Source organism: Furipterus horrens, unplaced genomic scaffold, assembly GCF_987537825.1.
Source record: "Furipterus horrens unplaced genomic scaffold, mFurHor1.1.pri manual_scaffold_6, whole genome shotgun sequence".
Lineage (NCBI taxonomy): Eukaryota > Metazoa > Chordata > Mammalia > Chiroptera > Furipteridae > Furipterus > Furipterus horrens.
In genome coordinates, this window is record NW_028327176.1 from 127,971,645 (window position 1) to 127,988,522 (window position 16,878).

General features: G+C 35.8%; 1 pseudogene; it reads left to right on the forward strand.

The window, feature by feature from the left end:
- The first annotated feature begins 5,869 nt into the window (after positions 1 to 5,869).
- On the forward strand, positions 5,870 to 6,053 carry LOC150007394 (U1 spliceosomal RNA; annotated as a pseudogene).
- The last annotated feature ends 10,825 nt before the right edge of the window (positions 6,054 to 16,878 follow it).

Here is a 16,878-nt window from a genome sequence, read left to right on the forward strand (position 1 = left end):
TCTACAAATTATGGAAAATAACAGAATTTACACATAAGGTTGTTTTGAATATGAGAAAAACAAAGCATAGGAGGACTATTGTTATTGAAGGTGGCATTCAAATTTTTGTTGAATTGGACAGACTAGGCCTATGAACATTTATCCATTATTCACATAGATATCAACAAATACAAAATAAACCTGAATGAGTCTTTTAGTGCTAATGAAAAATGTTAAGTTTTTTCTGCATTGATAGAATACTATTTAGATTTTAAATAGTATCATGTAACAAATAAAATATGCTTAATCTCATGAGTTTTTCTTTTAGAATGACCCAGGAATAATTATGCCAGAGTGATCAAAATTGACATGTATCCTAGAAAAGTTATTGAAGTTCAAAGAAAACCCCCAAATTTGGCAGAAAGCCAGGCAAAAATATCAAGTATTATATGAAGAGAAAAAAAAAATAAGGCTGATCTCAGATTTCTCCACAGATTCCAGTGCCAAAAACAAGTAAATCAATACCTATAACATTTTCACAGAAAGAATTGTGACAAGCTATTCTTAGAGTTTTATAAAAGCTTCTGTCAAATCACTTAAAATATGCAAACATTCAGGGAATATTGCTATGATCCCTCCTTGAGAAAACTACTGGGTGACAAGTTTCATCCAACCAAAATATACCTGGGGTAAGTATGAAAATAGAAATGATGGTGAACACTGAATATATTTCATTGTAAACCAAACAAAGAATATTTAAACATGATTTAACTAACAAAAATTGGGAGAGAATTGTGAAAGAAGATGATAAGAAAAGTAATTTTTTTGATTGCCTCTTATTTAATACCTGGAAATCAGAGGATCTCAAAGGTAGCAAAGTCAAATAATATAAATTCAAACATATAGTGATCGGCAGTACAAAGAGAAGCACCAAAAAAGCTAATAGTTTAATTTAAATAAACTGATAAACTAAAAGAAGAGAAGGAAAAGTGAACATGCTAATTTCAGTATTGCATACAGTAGGAAACTAACAAGTACAGTCTAAAAACATAGAGAAACTAAAGATATTATAGAAAAATACAATTAAAGGTAACCAGAACAAAAATGCAAACCACTTACTATCAGAAAAACCACATAGTGGCAAACTGAATGAAAACAGACCACAAAATGAAAGACTCTTTAAAACAGAAAATATAGCATGAACTAATATAACAGAATGTGGACCAAACATAGTTGTCACATCAATAAATCTAAATGGCCTGCACTAACAAAGAAAAAAAAACTGAATCACAAATCAAAACCCAATTCTATATATAAAAACTAAAATAAAGTGATTCAGAAAGTGAAAGAAGAAAAAAAGAAATAGGCAGCATTATAATGAACAAAAGCAAATAAAAAGAAAGCAAGTCTTACAATTTTAACAGCAAGGCAGAGTTGAATCTAGAGCAAAAAGCATTAAACAAGGCAAAGAAATTTACTTATAATAACAATGTAAAATTTGCAATGAAGAAACAACTGCTACAAATATTTCTACACAAATTAACATAGCAGACTCATAAAGAGAACAAATTACAGGAAATTCAGAGAAATACTGAAAAACACATTAGTAAGAGATTTGAAGTCACCTCTCTCATTCTATTAAATTGTGCAGAGAAGAAATAAATCCAATTATGGGAGAATAAAATAAAATAAATTAATAACAGAGGCCTGAATGATAAATATAAAATTCTGCACCCTGAAAATGAAAACTATACCTTCATTTCATATAAACATAAACATTCTCAAAAATTAGCAACATATTAGACCCCAAAAGTAACCTTGTAAATTCAAGAAAGTGGAAATTACAATGCTATTAAAATAGAATCCATCTAGAATTAGTAAAAACTCTCCCTTTAACAACTTTTGAGTAAAATAAAACTAAAAAGGAAAATTTTCACATTTCTAGAAAATAATGTGGTGTGATAATTTAACATATCAAGACAAATGAGATATAACTAGCACAGTGCTAACAGAAAAATTTATAGACTTAAATGGCTATTTGAATAAAACAGACAAATGACAAAGACATCCAACTTTAAAAGTTATATACAGATCAGCAAAACTAACAGAAGGAAAGCATGAGAAGGGAATTAACAAAGACAATACAGGGTATACAGGGTGGGGTAAACATAGGAATGTGAAACAGAGTTTATTCTTGTATTATTATTTATTAATTATTGTATTATTTTCCATATTAAGAATTGTAAACCTACATTTGCCCCACCCTGTATAAGAGCAATTAATAAGTTAGAAAAAGATATACAGGGGAATTTATAAATACATTTCTGTAAAGGAAAGAGGAAGGGTGAATAACTTACATTAGCAAGAAAAAAGCGAAGAAGCAAAAACTACATTCACAAAACGAAAGATGATAAAATGGAAATGTAAACAGAAAAAAATAAGGAATCACAAAAGATTCGTCGTCGGCAGCCGTCCGTCTCGAGAGACGATGGTGTAGCTTCTTAAGAGTCTATCTGCACCGCCGAGAATGGCTGTGCAGTCCGACTTGGGAGTGACATGGTATCTGTCTCCTCCCGTGTTAAATCGACATCTTGCGATGACGCTGGAGTGTCCTCTCCAGTGAAGCTGAAGCTACAGAGCCTGGGCAGGGTGATATGGAGGGTCTGCTGTTGCCCATGCAGCAGACCCCCCCTCTCTTCGCAGCTGAAGGGTCCAAGGGAAAGACGGAGTCAATACAGCTTGGCTTCAGGTGCGCCGCAGGAGTTACCGGTGTTGACTACAACGTCAAACCACCTTAGGGACTCCGGCTCCGGATTTTCTGTCGGGGTTTACTCCCTTAGCCTTTCCCCTGAAGAGGTATGCCGCAAGGCAGCGGAGGTTTTTTGGAGTCAGAGTTTTCCTTCTCTGATGTGCCCTGACTGGAAGATCGAACCAGCGACACTTAGCTCGCAGGCCGACGCTCAATCCACTGAGCCAAACCAGCCAGGGACAATCACAAAAGATTAATTTGCATAGAATTTGGTGAATTCTAGAAAAATGTTTTAAAACCTGTATGAAATAGATAACTGTCTAGAAAAGGTCATTTACCAAAACTGACTACAAAAGAAATAAGAAATATGAAGTGAACAAATTCCACTTAAAAATAGAAAAAAATGTCAAGGAACTTCTAACAACAACAAAAGCACCACTCCCTGTTTATTGATAGGATAATTCCAACACATTTTTTAAAGCAGTAAATTCCAGTGCTACTTAAACTGCTCAGATTATGAGTATTGATAGAAAATTTTAAATTGTTTTCATGAAGCAAGCACAACATTGGGACTATGCCTGACAAAAGAGCATAAAAAACACTAGAGTCAAATCTCATTTATAAATATCCATGCAAAATCCTAAATAAAATATTTGCAAACAAAATCTGACAATATATTATGAGACTAACACAACATAATCACATGAATTTATCGTAGAAATGTTAAAGAACAAGGTAAAAAATTTGATGTAATAATCAATAGCATCATGTTCAAAAATAATAGAAAATATAATAGAAGAAATCACCCCATATCTCATGTCACCAAGGAATAAAATCAACAAGAAATGTACAAGAACATTATGAAGAAAAGTTTTAAATGCTACTAAATAAAACAACAGATGGCATGAACAAAGTAAAAGACATACCATTTTCTTAGATGGAATGACCCAATATTACAAGAAGGTCAGTATTCCTAAATTAATTAAATACTTAGTAATATTCCAATAAGAACACCAATTTATTTCTTAACAAGTGAATATAAAGTCCATATGAAATAAAATTAGAATATGAAAAACAATTAAACACCTGAAAATGGAGAGCAATAAGGGTAACTACTATCACAAGATATTTTAAAATTATAAAATCATAATTATAAGTGCTCTAGTATATGAACAGACAGAGCCATGGGGAGAAAAGAAGAGAGAAAGAGTACAGGACAGTGTGTGTGAAGTCAGGGTTGGGGAATAGACACATGTATCGGTTTATAGACATATGCACAAAGTATCTATGAAAGGATATATAAGAAATTGGTTACAGTTTCTCAGCTAGGGACAATAGTGGAAAAAAGACTTACTTTTTTATTATATAAGCAAAAAATGTCCTTTGAATATTTTTTAAAATCTATTTTTGAGTCTATAGGTTGAATTTGGCCTGTGGTTTGCTAGTTTGAAATCTTTTCAATGATCATTAAAACAAAGTGATCACTTTTCTCATAAAATTACTTTGTCTATACTTATATGTCTATGCTCATATGATATTTGCATTATGTAATCAACTTTATCCCAATATGACATTTACTATGATGTAAGTACTATTAACTCTTAGGGCCCCAAATTCTGACTATTATAAAAATAAAGTATTTGACTGTGTTGGAGATGGGACTATTTCATTGCAAACTAAATCATGTAGGGTTTTGCTTGCCAATCCTTCTACCACTTACTCAATAACCCTATAGTTTGGGTTGATTCATGCAGACTGAAAAAAATTAACCTGTCCTGTTAAAAATTCAAGAAAGAGCAACAGAGAAGAGAATAGGGGTTTATTCTGCTGTATTCATTTCTCAAGAGAAACATAAAGTACATTTGCTCATATCTGGAGAAGAATTTAAAAGCATAAAAGTTGATAAATAGTAAGCAATCATATAAAAAGAGAAAGAAAGAAACTAATCACATCTGACAGTATAGTCCCAGAAGAAAATTTTTCTTTTTTTCTTTTTTTTTATCAGAAGGGTTAAGAAACAATCACCCCGTGCTGATTCCCAAATTGCTCTATAGATTCAAATCTCTTTTGTCAGCCCCTGAATGACTCGAATTCCTCAGGTCTGAAGGCTTTTTGACCTTCTCATAATGTTTATATTGCCAGCCCGAACTATTTCTTATATACAGTTCACTCCCAATTAAATCTGTAATGGGTTTCGACCGAACTGAAACTTTCCATTTTAAGTAATATTTAGTGACACATCTAAAGAACCTAGTACAAATGGTATCTACCCAAGGATCTCATTTTAAAGTTTTTCTTCCCAAAAGGCTACTTCAACTTCTAACCATATAAACTGAAATGACCCACAGTCTTTATTCGGCTGTTTATCTATATATTCTGTGCTATTATTTCATACAAAAGGTTTTTGGTGAAGCAAGAAGCATGTTTCTTGAACCTTACCCTTTAATTAGTGTAAGCTCCTTGGGGACTGATGGTCTGACTTTATAGCAGGCAATAGAATTGATCTAGGAAACAGTGCTAAATTTAACACTCCATCCAAATGTTTCAGGCAATCCTAAGCTATGAAATGCCTGCCAACCCTCTCAGAAGATCAAAAGAGTGACCACTGGGCATGTAATGCAGAACCTCCCACTGGAAGGTCCAGATAATGAAACTCCACATTGGGCAATAGGTCAGCAATATAAGCACATTCTTGCAGAAGAATAGATTCTCTTTATCTGTGCTCCTCACTCCAGTGAATGGTCCAGTGAGCAAGTAGCCCTGCAAAAACTAACACCCACCAGCCTCAACTGATTAGATGGCTTCACATAAATAAGATTAGATTATGGAGTTCTTGCTTTTAGGATTCACTAGAAAATTGACAAGCATTCTAGTGTCATCTTGAGTAATAAGGCTTTTTCTTTAAGAACTTCAACTCAGCTGTGGCTGGTGTGGCTCAGTGGATTGAGCACTGGCCTGCCAACCAAAGGGTCTCCGGTTCGATTCCCAGTCAGGGAACATGCCTGGGTTGCAGGCCAGGTCCCTAGTTTGGGGTGTGCAAGAGGAAACCACATATTAATGTTTTTCTCCCTCTCTTTCTCCCTCCCTTTCCCACTCTCTAAAAATAAATAAATAAAATCTTTAATTAAAAAGAAGAAAAAGATACTTACCTGGCAGGAGAGATACCATGATCACGAAGGTGGTTTTCCCAGGGCGAGGCTTATCCATTGCACTCCGGTTGTGCTGACCCCTGCGATTTCCCCAAATGTGGGAAACTCGACTGCATAATTTGTGGTAGTGGGGGAAAAAAGAAAAAAAAAAAAAGAAGAAAAAGAAATTCAACTTAATTCAGCAAACATTTAGATTGGCTTTTGTAGAGCAAGCACTTGCCTTTTACTGACCGGCACATTTGCCTGTGCTTTTTTGTTTGCTTCATTAAATTTAATACACACATATCATACATTATTTGTAAGAGGAAAGACATGCTCAAGTGTTACAGGCTCCTCCTAATAAATCCATCAATACAGTGGAATCTGCTGTACCTACTTTGCAATTCCATACTAGGTTAGACTCTCTCTTTCAACAGCAAGTTATTTATCTTACTAACTATCAAAATAAATATCTCCTAAGGTACAGTATTATTAAATATTTCTCAGAGCTGAAATTCCCCAACCCCCTTAGGCAGAATTAATAGCTTTTTGTTCATATATTTATCATGATGTTTCTCACATTTTTAACAGGTGCTATTGTTGGTGGACCTTTTGTTACTACCAGATTGGGACACCCCTGAAGGTGGAGAATGGGTCTTATGCATTTCTCAGTAAATCCCAATGACTTTTACAGAGCCTCCCACATTATAGATAAATAAATAATGAAAAGTTATAGCCAAAGGCTTGTAGTCATCTCTTTCCTGCCTAATCCCCACAGCGATACTGGAACGGGGTTGGCAGGGCAGAGAGGGGTGAAGTGTTGAAGTGCTTAGGACTATGTCTCCTGAGTTTCTCTCAATCCCATGGCCCTACTTCTCCTTTTCTCCTCAGTTCTACTGCTATTATGACTCCCAGATCACAATTTAACTCTTTTCTGAATGTGAGAGTTGCTGCATAGAATGCCGATTTAGACCCATGACCGTTTAAGGTAGGAACAGGCAGGGTGTAGTACTGAGGTCTTCTTTGGTGATACACTCTTACACTGCCCACTGCCCAGCCCTCTTTTATTTCTCTCTTGCATGGCCTGTCCCCTCTCCCCTTATCTGGCTCTACTCTGCTGCTCTCTTTCTTATTCTACTCCACTATTGCCATTTCCCTGCTTGTGCTCAGGATAGCCCATGGTCTAAAACTATGCCTGGGGAGGGGTGGAAACTGCCCTGGAAAGTGCCACCCTTCTTCTTTCACTTGCCCAGGTCAAAAATCATTAATTGATTTTTAAGACTCTTACTTGCAACCTCACAGTCCTAAAGTGGGGCTAGAGAGAGCCACCACCACTAACTACGAGTGGGCATGGAAGATAAGCTCCATTTGCAATATCAGGAAATTTTTTTCCTCTTGGCAGGAGATAGGACTAATTTATTTAGGGTTTAGTACTGAACTGACAATTCCCGTTTTTTCTTAACCCCCCCCCCTTTCCCCATTTTGATTGACTGGTAGTGGCTCTTCTGGAGCACTGTGTTTAAAATGATCAAGAGTTAGCATCCTGGACCCCTGCCTCCCACCCAACACACACCCTAAAAGTACTTTAATGTATTACTGATATCTGGCTAAGCAATCAAGAATAGAGGGCAGCAACATACATGCTTAGCATTTACCCCATCTGCCTTATTCTATCATCTGGTAAATTATTTCAATATCCTCCATGTAATCATCAGGGTTTGCAAAGTTTATTGGATTCATTCATTTAACAATTAACTAAACAAGTATGAGTTAATTAGAATTATAAATTGGCACTATGCTAGACACTGGACATATAAAGGTAACTAAACATAGCCCTTAATCTTAGAGTCTAGCTTCAAACAACTACAATATTATATCTGTCCTTCAGAAAAACTGACCAGTAATGTTGCCCATGTTCTTGCAGTTTAAAAAATGGCTTGCATAGAAACATTCTTTTAATTTAAACCAAGAAATCTTAAGTTTGGAATTCCAAAAGCCTAAATCAGTCACAAATATTTCAAAAGATCTCCCCAAAATTTCTGGTTTCCCTTGAAAGGGGCTTAGGGTCCATAATATAAGTTCAAAAAATTAAGCAGTGAACATTGCCACTCCAAAGAGTCTGAGAATCAGTAGATTACACCTACATGGTACATGATATTTGGTGACAGTGGCTGAAATCAGGATAAGCCTAGAGAAAATAACAGAGTACAGCAACACAGTTCTTCTGCACAGAGATGAGTGTATGCCACATGAGCACGGACTAACTTACCATACCAGTCAGTTCAAGGTGAGGTGTGACAAACACAGAAACTGTGACACTGGCACACCCATGATGGGAGTAACTAGTTCTCAGTGCTAAAAAGAGCTGTTTCCTTGCAAAACGAACCGTCTGACCTGAGAACTGAATTCAAGCAGCAGGGCAAAGGCGACAGGTCAGAGTGCAACGGGTCCGGCGTGTCCCTCTGAGCTGAATCGCTATCTGCCATCAGAGTGTCCTCTCTAACCAATCATCATGATGGTCTCAAAGCCAGAATCTTCCCAAGGATGAGTCTGCTGCTGTTTTCTAGACCTCTAAACCTTGTTTGTGACAGGTGTCCATTATACCTGCAGATGTGGGGTTTTGCTTATTGACTTGCTTCGCTTAAACTGGTATAATATCTAGGCTTCAGAAAAGTCTCCTAACTTTTAAGTTTTTAACTAGATATATGCAACATATTAAATATATAAACCTTAACTACATATACATCTTAATATCAAATTGGGATATAGTGTGCTTTTCCCCAAACCAGCCAAAACAAATCCAAGAACTGTTCTATTTTCAGCTTCTCAAAGGTGAGACAGGTATTCTCCCTCCGACCCCCCACCCCCACCCCTTTGTAAAAATGAAACAGATTGACATAAGATATTTCTCACGGTGGGATTCACAGACCACCTCACTCAAAATCTACCCAGGAAACATTAACATGCTGGTTCCTGGGCTCCACCCAGGAACAATTAAGGACCCATGAATCTGCATTTTAACAAATTCATCAGATGGTTCAAAGGGTATTAAAGTGGAAGGATTCCCTTTCATTCTAGGATAATTGCTCTGTAGAACAGGCTTTTCCCATCTAGTCCTTAAAGGCATCTAAAATATATAGGCAAAACTAGTTACATCTGTGCAGCAGCATTAGCGTAATTACAAGTTCAGGCCACTGGAAATTTTCCGAAGCTTGGCAAGAAGGCCCAACTATCAGCCTGCTAGGCCCAAAATAACACTGTTCCCTGATGCACAAGGCACACAGAGGCCACAGATGGCCGTGGTATGATGATTCTAGAACTATTTACAGAGCGGGCAGGGATCTTCAACCCTCGGAGGGCCCCTGACAGCCAGGTCCCCACCCTTCACGGGACAGGAAGAAGCTGCTCAAGCTTGGTCCCAGCTCTCTGGCTGCCTGCCTTGCTATTTATTGACAGATATTCTTGGCTCCGGAAGGGCAGCTCCCAAAGTGGGTCACGAGGGATTTTTGCCTGCATCTCTGGCTGGTGCTGCTCAAAGCCGAGCACCCATAAATCCTCCTGTTCTCATCGATCAACTGCAGAGAAAACAAAACTCAAACCACGAAAGTTTAAGGATCGAAGGGGCCGCTGAGGGGAAGCACATTGTACACTGATTCCTCCATTTCTTTTAAGAAAGAAGAGCTCAGAGATAAATACAGAAAATTATTCTCTTGCTATTTTCGAATATCTAACCTTTAACTTTGTTTAACTTCAATAATTGCCTGAGTTGAGACTACTTTTAAAACCAGACTCAAGTTAAATACTAAGTTCCGTTCCCTACTTGATTTTATTCAATATAGATTTCCTTTACCAACATTTCAAAAGAGCATTTATTTTGATTCACATCACACTTATTAACACACACACAGAAATCCCCCATGCTAATGCTTGTATTGAATGAAAATACTAGAATTTGTGCATTTCCAAAGTGTTTGTAAGCCTCTTTGTCCTTTATCATGCTTCTAGCTAATATACTGTACCAAGTACATTCAGAACTTGATTTTCTACAGAGGTCTTAGTTTGTATAGGACTATATATATACATGAAAGATCTACAGCCAACAAAAGAATAAAAAGGGGACAAAAAAATGACTGAAATTTAATTTACAACCTTTATTTTGCAATTCAAGAAACTCTGAGTTTCCTTCTAGTACTGACGTTGGGATTTGCCTAAAAGGCAGAGGTTTGGCACCCTGCCTTACCCCTTCACCCATCAGGATCCCCACACCTGACTATAGCTTCCTCAGCAAGCACCTGTTCTTCTTCCTGCCTGAGGGTTTTCTCCCACTGTAGGAGCATGTTGAGTTGCTGCATGGATAGGAGAAACGTGCAGGGCAGTTAACATCTCTATACTAGCTCTCAGCCAGGAACCCAGGAAGCTCGATTATTAATCAGCTTCTTGCCCTCACTGGGACAGCCCTGAGGTGTCCATTATGCCACTTCCCAGAGGCAGGTAACCTGCTGGCAGACTGTGTTGGCTCCCTGCCAATGTTCCCTGAAAAGTTGCCCCAACCTGCACTCAAATCCTTGTCTCAGCTGTGCTTCTGGGGGAACCCACCCTAACACTCAAGTCCCACAGCAATGGTGGAAAGCGAAAACCAAGCCTGCTTGGTTTGTATTTTTTAAAGACAAATATATTGGATCATATCATGGGAACCTAGAGGAAGAAGTAAACAGTTCTGTCTCAAACAGTGTAAGAGGTTCTCACCAGTCCAAGTTCTCAGAATCTTTGTCTCCATTCATACTAGGGAGTTATTGAGAAGTGAATAAGAACACATATCAATCGGATTCACATTGATCTAATGAACAATTTTGAAGTAAAACTGAAAAAGAAACCTTATTTGCTCAAAAGCCAAAAGCAGCATTTGGAACACTTGCCTTAGGAGAGCAAAGCATTACAATTCTACAGGTGTCTTCACAGTTAATATTTGGTTTGAGTAAGCCCAGTGTCTACCTGGTTTACTACGTTCAGTTTTGCTTTAACCAAGACACCTTTACACTTGCATTTCATCAAATTTGTGTTAAATTTGCATTAACACTTGCAATACCTGCTTTAAAACTTTGTTTTTAATCTTTTGTTCTTACTAAGCCCATATTTGATAATATTTTAGTCTCTATAGCAATATACAATATTTATTAAATAGTTGTGTTGACAAGTTACAGGTTTTCGAAACAAAGGCTTTTCTCTCTTTCATTGTTATAGTAATGGATATGTAGACAGGAAAAGAGGACTTTAAATTCGAGCCTCCAGTCCACTGAGTCTGAAGTCACTCAAAACATTAATTTAGGATGAAAAATGTAGTAGTACGGTGTACTGGTATAACTTTCTTCCCAAGAAAAGATATTACATATCATTGCTGCAGCCACATTGACAGGGGGGAAAAATAATGTTTTCCAGGACAAAACAAGATGCAAAGATTGCAAACGAGCAAGTGAATTGCCTGAGACCCGTCTCAGAGCCAAAGGGATGAGTGAAAACAGGCTGTAGGACCCCAATACCAGATCATGAAGTCTAGATAAAAATGTGGTTATTTAATCTCACTGCCAGGCAGAGGCAGATTTGCCCCAAATGTGATGAAGCTTTAATTTCGCAGCCTTGCATATGCCTGCACCACTTCCGGAGCCCTGGGTGGCCCTCTCACGTGACCCCACGAAGTCATATGGTTTTGTAAAATTTGCAAACGTGTGATTATTTTAAGTGTAATTTGTTAAGATCCTTCTCCTGAAGAGATCCTTCCCAAATTTTATAAGCTTCAGATCCTACAAAATTTGAATCCTTTCTTCTGCTGCATCCACACGAACATTACCTATACTTTTCAGCTGAACACTTACCCTACAACTCACAAACCTACCAAGAAGTCTTCTCTTCCCAAAGAGACTTTATATCACAATATGAGCTCAGCCTCACAGCCCGTCCCTGAGTAACAACTTCACTAAACCATGGACTTCCAGAAAATATTTTATAATTACCCTGTACCTTAGTGAGAAACTTAAGAAGCTTTAGTGCATCAGTGAGCAGTTAACATCTGTGGGTTCCAACTGAGACCTGAGGTTTAAATCAATTAGTGGTACCCAGGACTCTTTGCAATGGGGCTTTCATAGAGAACAAGCATATGCTGATGTTTTAAATTAAAAATGTACTCTCCTGTAAAGAATGTCCACACAGCATTCTTCTTTTTTTGGCCCATTTAATTCCTATTACATTTTACACTTCAAGGGTGATTATGGGACTCCGAGAAACACTGAATTCCAAAGGAAAATATTTCTTTATAAGAAACCATAACTCTTTGAATCCTATCATTTTGTAGACTTTTAATCACATAGCTCTTTATCTTTGGTTTTTCTGAGCCCCTGTGGCTTATCCTTCATTCTCTACTCCCATACCCCAGCCAAAATATTAGATAAAAAGACATGAGCCATAATCTAATAGCAGGAAACCTTTCTAGGATGAAAGGTAGACCTGGAGAGGAGCTGGCAGCTCACCCTCCTCTCCAACTCTTGATAATGTAACTAATGTAGCCAAGTTTGTCTGAACTGGTTTCATGAACAATAATAATAGCTAGCATTTATTAAGTTCAGACTATATGCCAGGAATTGCATTACACACTTGACATGCATTATCTCATTTAAGCAGCCCAATAACTCTAGAAGCACCTATATTCTTTAATGTTCCATTATACAGACAAGGAAACTAAAGCCTGACAAGGTTAGGTAATTTGCTCAGAATTGCTTTTTACTTGGGCACCTTCTTTCCCATTTAGAGACACTTAGTCCTAGTCTCCCCAACATAGGGTTAGACATGTTACTCAGGCTGGCCAATTAGAGAATCCCATCCTCCTGGCCATGACGATTGATTCAGAGATGGGCATTGTATTCGTTTTCTATTGTTGCATAATGAACAACCACACCCTTAGAAGCTTAAAATAACACCCATTCATTAGGCTCACAGTTCTGTAGATCAGAAGTCCAGATATAGCATGGCTATATTCTCTGCTCGGAATATTAGAAGACTAAAATCAAAAGGTTGGCCAGGCTGAGTTCTCATGTTGAGGACCTGTGGGGAAAACCCACTTCTTGAAGCACTTTTGTTGTTGGCAGAATTTAATTCCTGCCTGTTATAGGACTGAATTCTTTGTTCCTTGCTGACTGTTAGCACTGGACCACTCTCAGATCCTGAAGGCTGCCCACATTCCTATCTACCTGACCCCCTTCATCTTAAAGTCAATAACAGTATGTTGAATACTTGGCATATTTTAAATCTCTTACATCACCATCTCTGACCTCAATTTGAAGGGTTCATGTGATCAGGTTAGGCCTACCCAGCCAATCTCCTTATCTGAAGATCAACTGATTTAGAAACCTAGTTATACCTGTAAAATTCAGCAGTAACACCTAGATAAGTACTTAATGGAATATTGGAAAGGGTGTGTTGTATAGCAGGAATTTTTAGAATAAGCTTAAAATTCCATGCCACAGGTATATAAACCAAGCTGAGTCTGTTACAATCCTGTAAATAAGAAAGTATTCTCTCTTCTCTGGGCTCACTAACTGTATGCAAAACATATGCCTAGGTCTGTGAAATGAAGAGAGTATGCCTGTAAATGAGGCCAAAATAGTGGGAGAAAAAGTTGAGAGGGAGAAGTAACACTGTTTGAGTATCTAGATACAGAGAGCCGCTATCTTGAGTTGGTGTCTGCTACTTGGAACCAAAGAGTTCTGATGAACACAATTGAATCTCACTCTAAAGCCCAGGCCTTGACTATGGAATTTTGCATTTTTCTTTTGTGTTAATGGAGGCACAATATAAAAAAATTGTGACATCAGTAACATAAAATGTGTGTGGGGAAAGTAAAAGTGTATTGTTATTTGTATGTGATTGAGGTTAAGATTTTATCGGCTTAAAACTATAAGATATTTCAAGCAAGCTTCATCATAACAACAAAGAAAATACCTATAGAAGATACACAAAAGAAAAAATAGTTTTAAAAAGCACTATAAAAATCAATAAAATACAAAGGAAGAAAAGAGAGAAAAGAGAGACAAAATAACTATTAATATTAACTTTAAATATAAATTGATTAAACTCCTCAGTCAAAAAACAGAGAATGGCTGAATGAATAGAATACAAGACCCAATGATATGCTTTCTACAAGAGAGTCATGTTAGATTTAAGGATGCTCACAGTCTGAAAATAAATGAATGAAAAAATATATTCCAGGCAAATGATAAAAGGAGCAAGAGTAGCTACACTTATATCAGATAAAATACACTTTAAATAAAAATGGTCACAAGAGACAAAGGAGATCATAATGATAAAAGGATAACTCATTAGGAGATATAATAATGATATAGTTTAAATTTAAATTTTTTTAAATACAAAAGATATAATAACTATAATATATATTCACCCAACATTAGAGCACCTAAATATATAAAGCAAACATTGACAGAACTGAAGAAAGAGATAGCAACTCAATAAAGTAGGAGACTTTAATAATGTAATAAAATATATTATACCACTTTCAACAATGGATAGAACATTCAGACAGAAAATTAATAAGAAAATAGAAGTCTAATAAGAAAATAGAACCTAAGAGATGTACATAGAACATTCCACCAAAGAGCAACAGAATACACATTCTTCACAAGCACACACAGAATATTCTTAAGCATAGATCACATGTTAGGTTACAGAGCAAGTCTAAACAAATTTAAGGAGATTGAGATCATGGTAAGTATCTTTCTAGAATCAATAGCAGGAGGGTAATTGGAAAATTCACCAATATGTAAAAATTAAACAATGTATTCCTTAAATAAAATGGGCCAAAAAATAAATCAAAAGGGAAATCAGAAAGTGTCTTGAAATAAGTGAAAATGAAAATACAACATATCAAGATTTATGGGATACAGCAAAAGTAGTATCAAGAGAGACGTTTATAGCAATAAAAGTTTACATTTTAAAAGGTTTTAAATAAATAACTTAACGTTATACCTCAAGGAACAAGAAAAAGAAAAAACCTAAACCCAAAGTTGGCAGAAGGAAGGAAATAATAAAGACTAGAACAGAAATAAACAAATTAGAGACTAGATAAAATAAATAAAACTAAGAGCTGTTTTGTTTTTTCAAAATATATTTTTAAAAAATGACAAACCGTTAGCTAGACTAAGAAAAAAGAAGACTCAAATAAATCAAATCATAAATATGTAAGGAGACATATAACTGAAAGGAAATTAATAAAACAATCCCATTTACAATAGCATCAAAAATAATAAAATACTTAGAAATAAACTTACCCAAGAATGTGAAAGATTTGTACACTGAAAATTATAAAACATTGATGAAATAAATTAAAGAAGATACAAATAAATAAAAAGGCATCTGTGTTCATGGATTAGAAGACTTAATATTGTTAAAATGTGCACATTACCCAAAGTAATCTACAGATTCAATGTTACCTCCATCAAAATCCCAAAGGTACATTTTATAGAAAAAATTTCTAAAATTCATTTGGAACACCAAAAGTCCCAGAATAGTCAAAGTGATCTTTAGATAGAACAACGCCAGAGGTATTACACTTCCTGATTTTAAAATATATTACAAAGCTACAGGACTAAAGACAGTATAATATGATGACAGACATATAGACCAATGATATAGAGAGCCCAGAAATAAACCCATGCATAAACAGTCAACTGGTCTTTCATAGTACCACGGATACACAATGGGGAAATTACAGTCTTTTCCACAGTGGTGATGGAAAAAATGGATATCCTCAATCAAAAAATAAATAAGATGTATTCTTATATTATGCCATAAACAAACAATCAAACAAAAAACTGAAATGAATTAAAGAGTTAAACATAAGAACTGAAACTGTAAAACTCCTAGTTTTACAGAGGAAAACATAGTAGAAAAGCTTCTTAACATTGGTCTTGACAATGATTTCTTGGATATGACACAAAATTACAGGCAACAAAAAGACAAGTGGAACCATTTCAAACTAAAAATGTTTCTGCACAGAAAAGGAAATGACACAGTGAAAAGTCAACCTATAGAATGGAAGTAAATATGTGCAACCTATCCATCTGATAAGGGATTAATATCTAAAGTATATAAGAAACTCCTGCAACTCAATAGGAAAAAACAAACAAATAACTGATTAAAAAATGGGCGGTGTGTCTGAATAGACATTTCTCCAAAGACATACAAATGGCCAAGTAAATGAAAAAGTGTTCAACATCAATAATCACCAGTAAATAAAAATCAAAACCACAATAAGGTATCACCTCACACTTGTTAGGATGACTATTATTAAAAAGACAAGAAAGAAGTTGGAAAAGAATGGAAAAATTGGAACAGTTGTGCACTATTGATGGGGATGTAAAATTATTCAGCTGCTATAGAAAACGGTATGGAGGTTCCTCCAAAAATTAATAATAGAACTACCATATGATTTATCAATCCCACTTTTGGGAGTTTATCCAAAAGATTTGAAATCAAGATCATGATAGGATTAACTGCACTCCCATGTTCACTGCAGCTTTATTCACAATAGCCAAGATTTGGAAATAACCCAAATGTCCATTAACAGATGAATAGGTAAAGAAAAATGTGTATTCATGTAGTAAGATATTAGCCTTTAAAAAAAGGAATTCTCCCATATGCTAGAGCATCAATGAACCCAGAGGACATTGTTAAAATTAAATAGAAAATGAAGACCAGACTTGAAAATTCCCTGAGCAAACAAAATTATTTAAGCCACATAAGTAAAAATTAATTTAGATTATTCTGCAAAACAAGAGAAAATTAACTTGGTCCACTTCTTGTAAATACCTCTAATAATCATAAAGTAAATTTAAGTTACCGTCCTAAAAATGATATAATATAATCACTTTTAACCCATTTCTTGACTTTAGGGAAGCCCCATTGTAATAACTAAACATTGTAAAGGTTAAACAACTTCATCATTTTAATTTTCTTTTT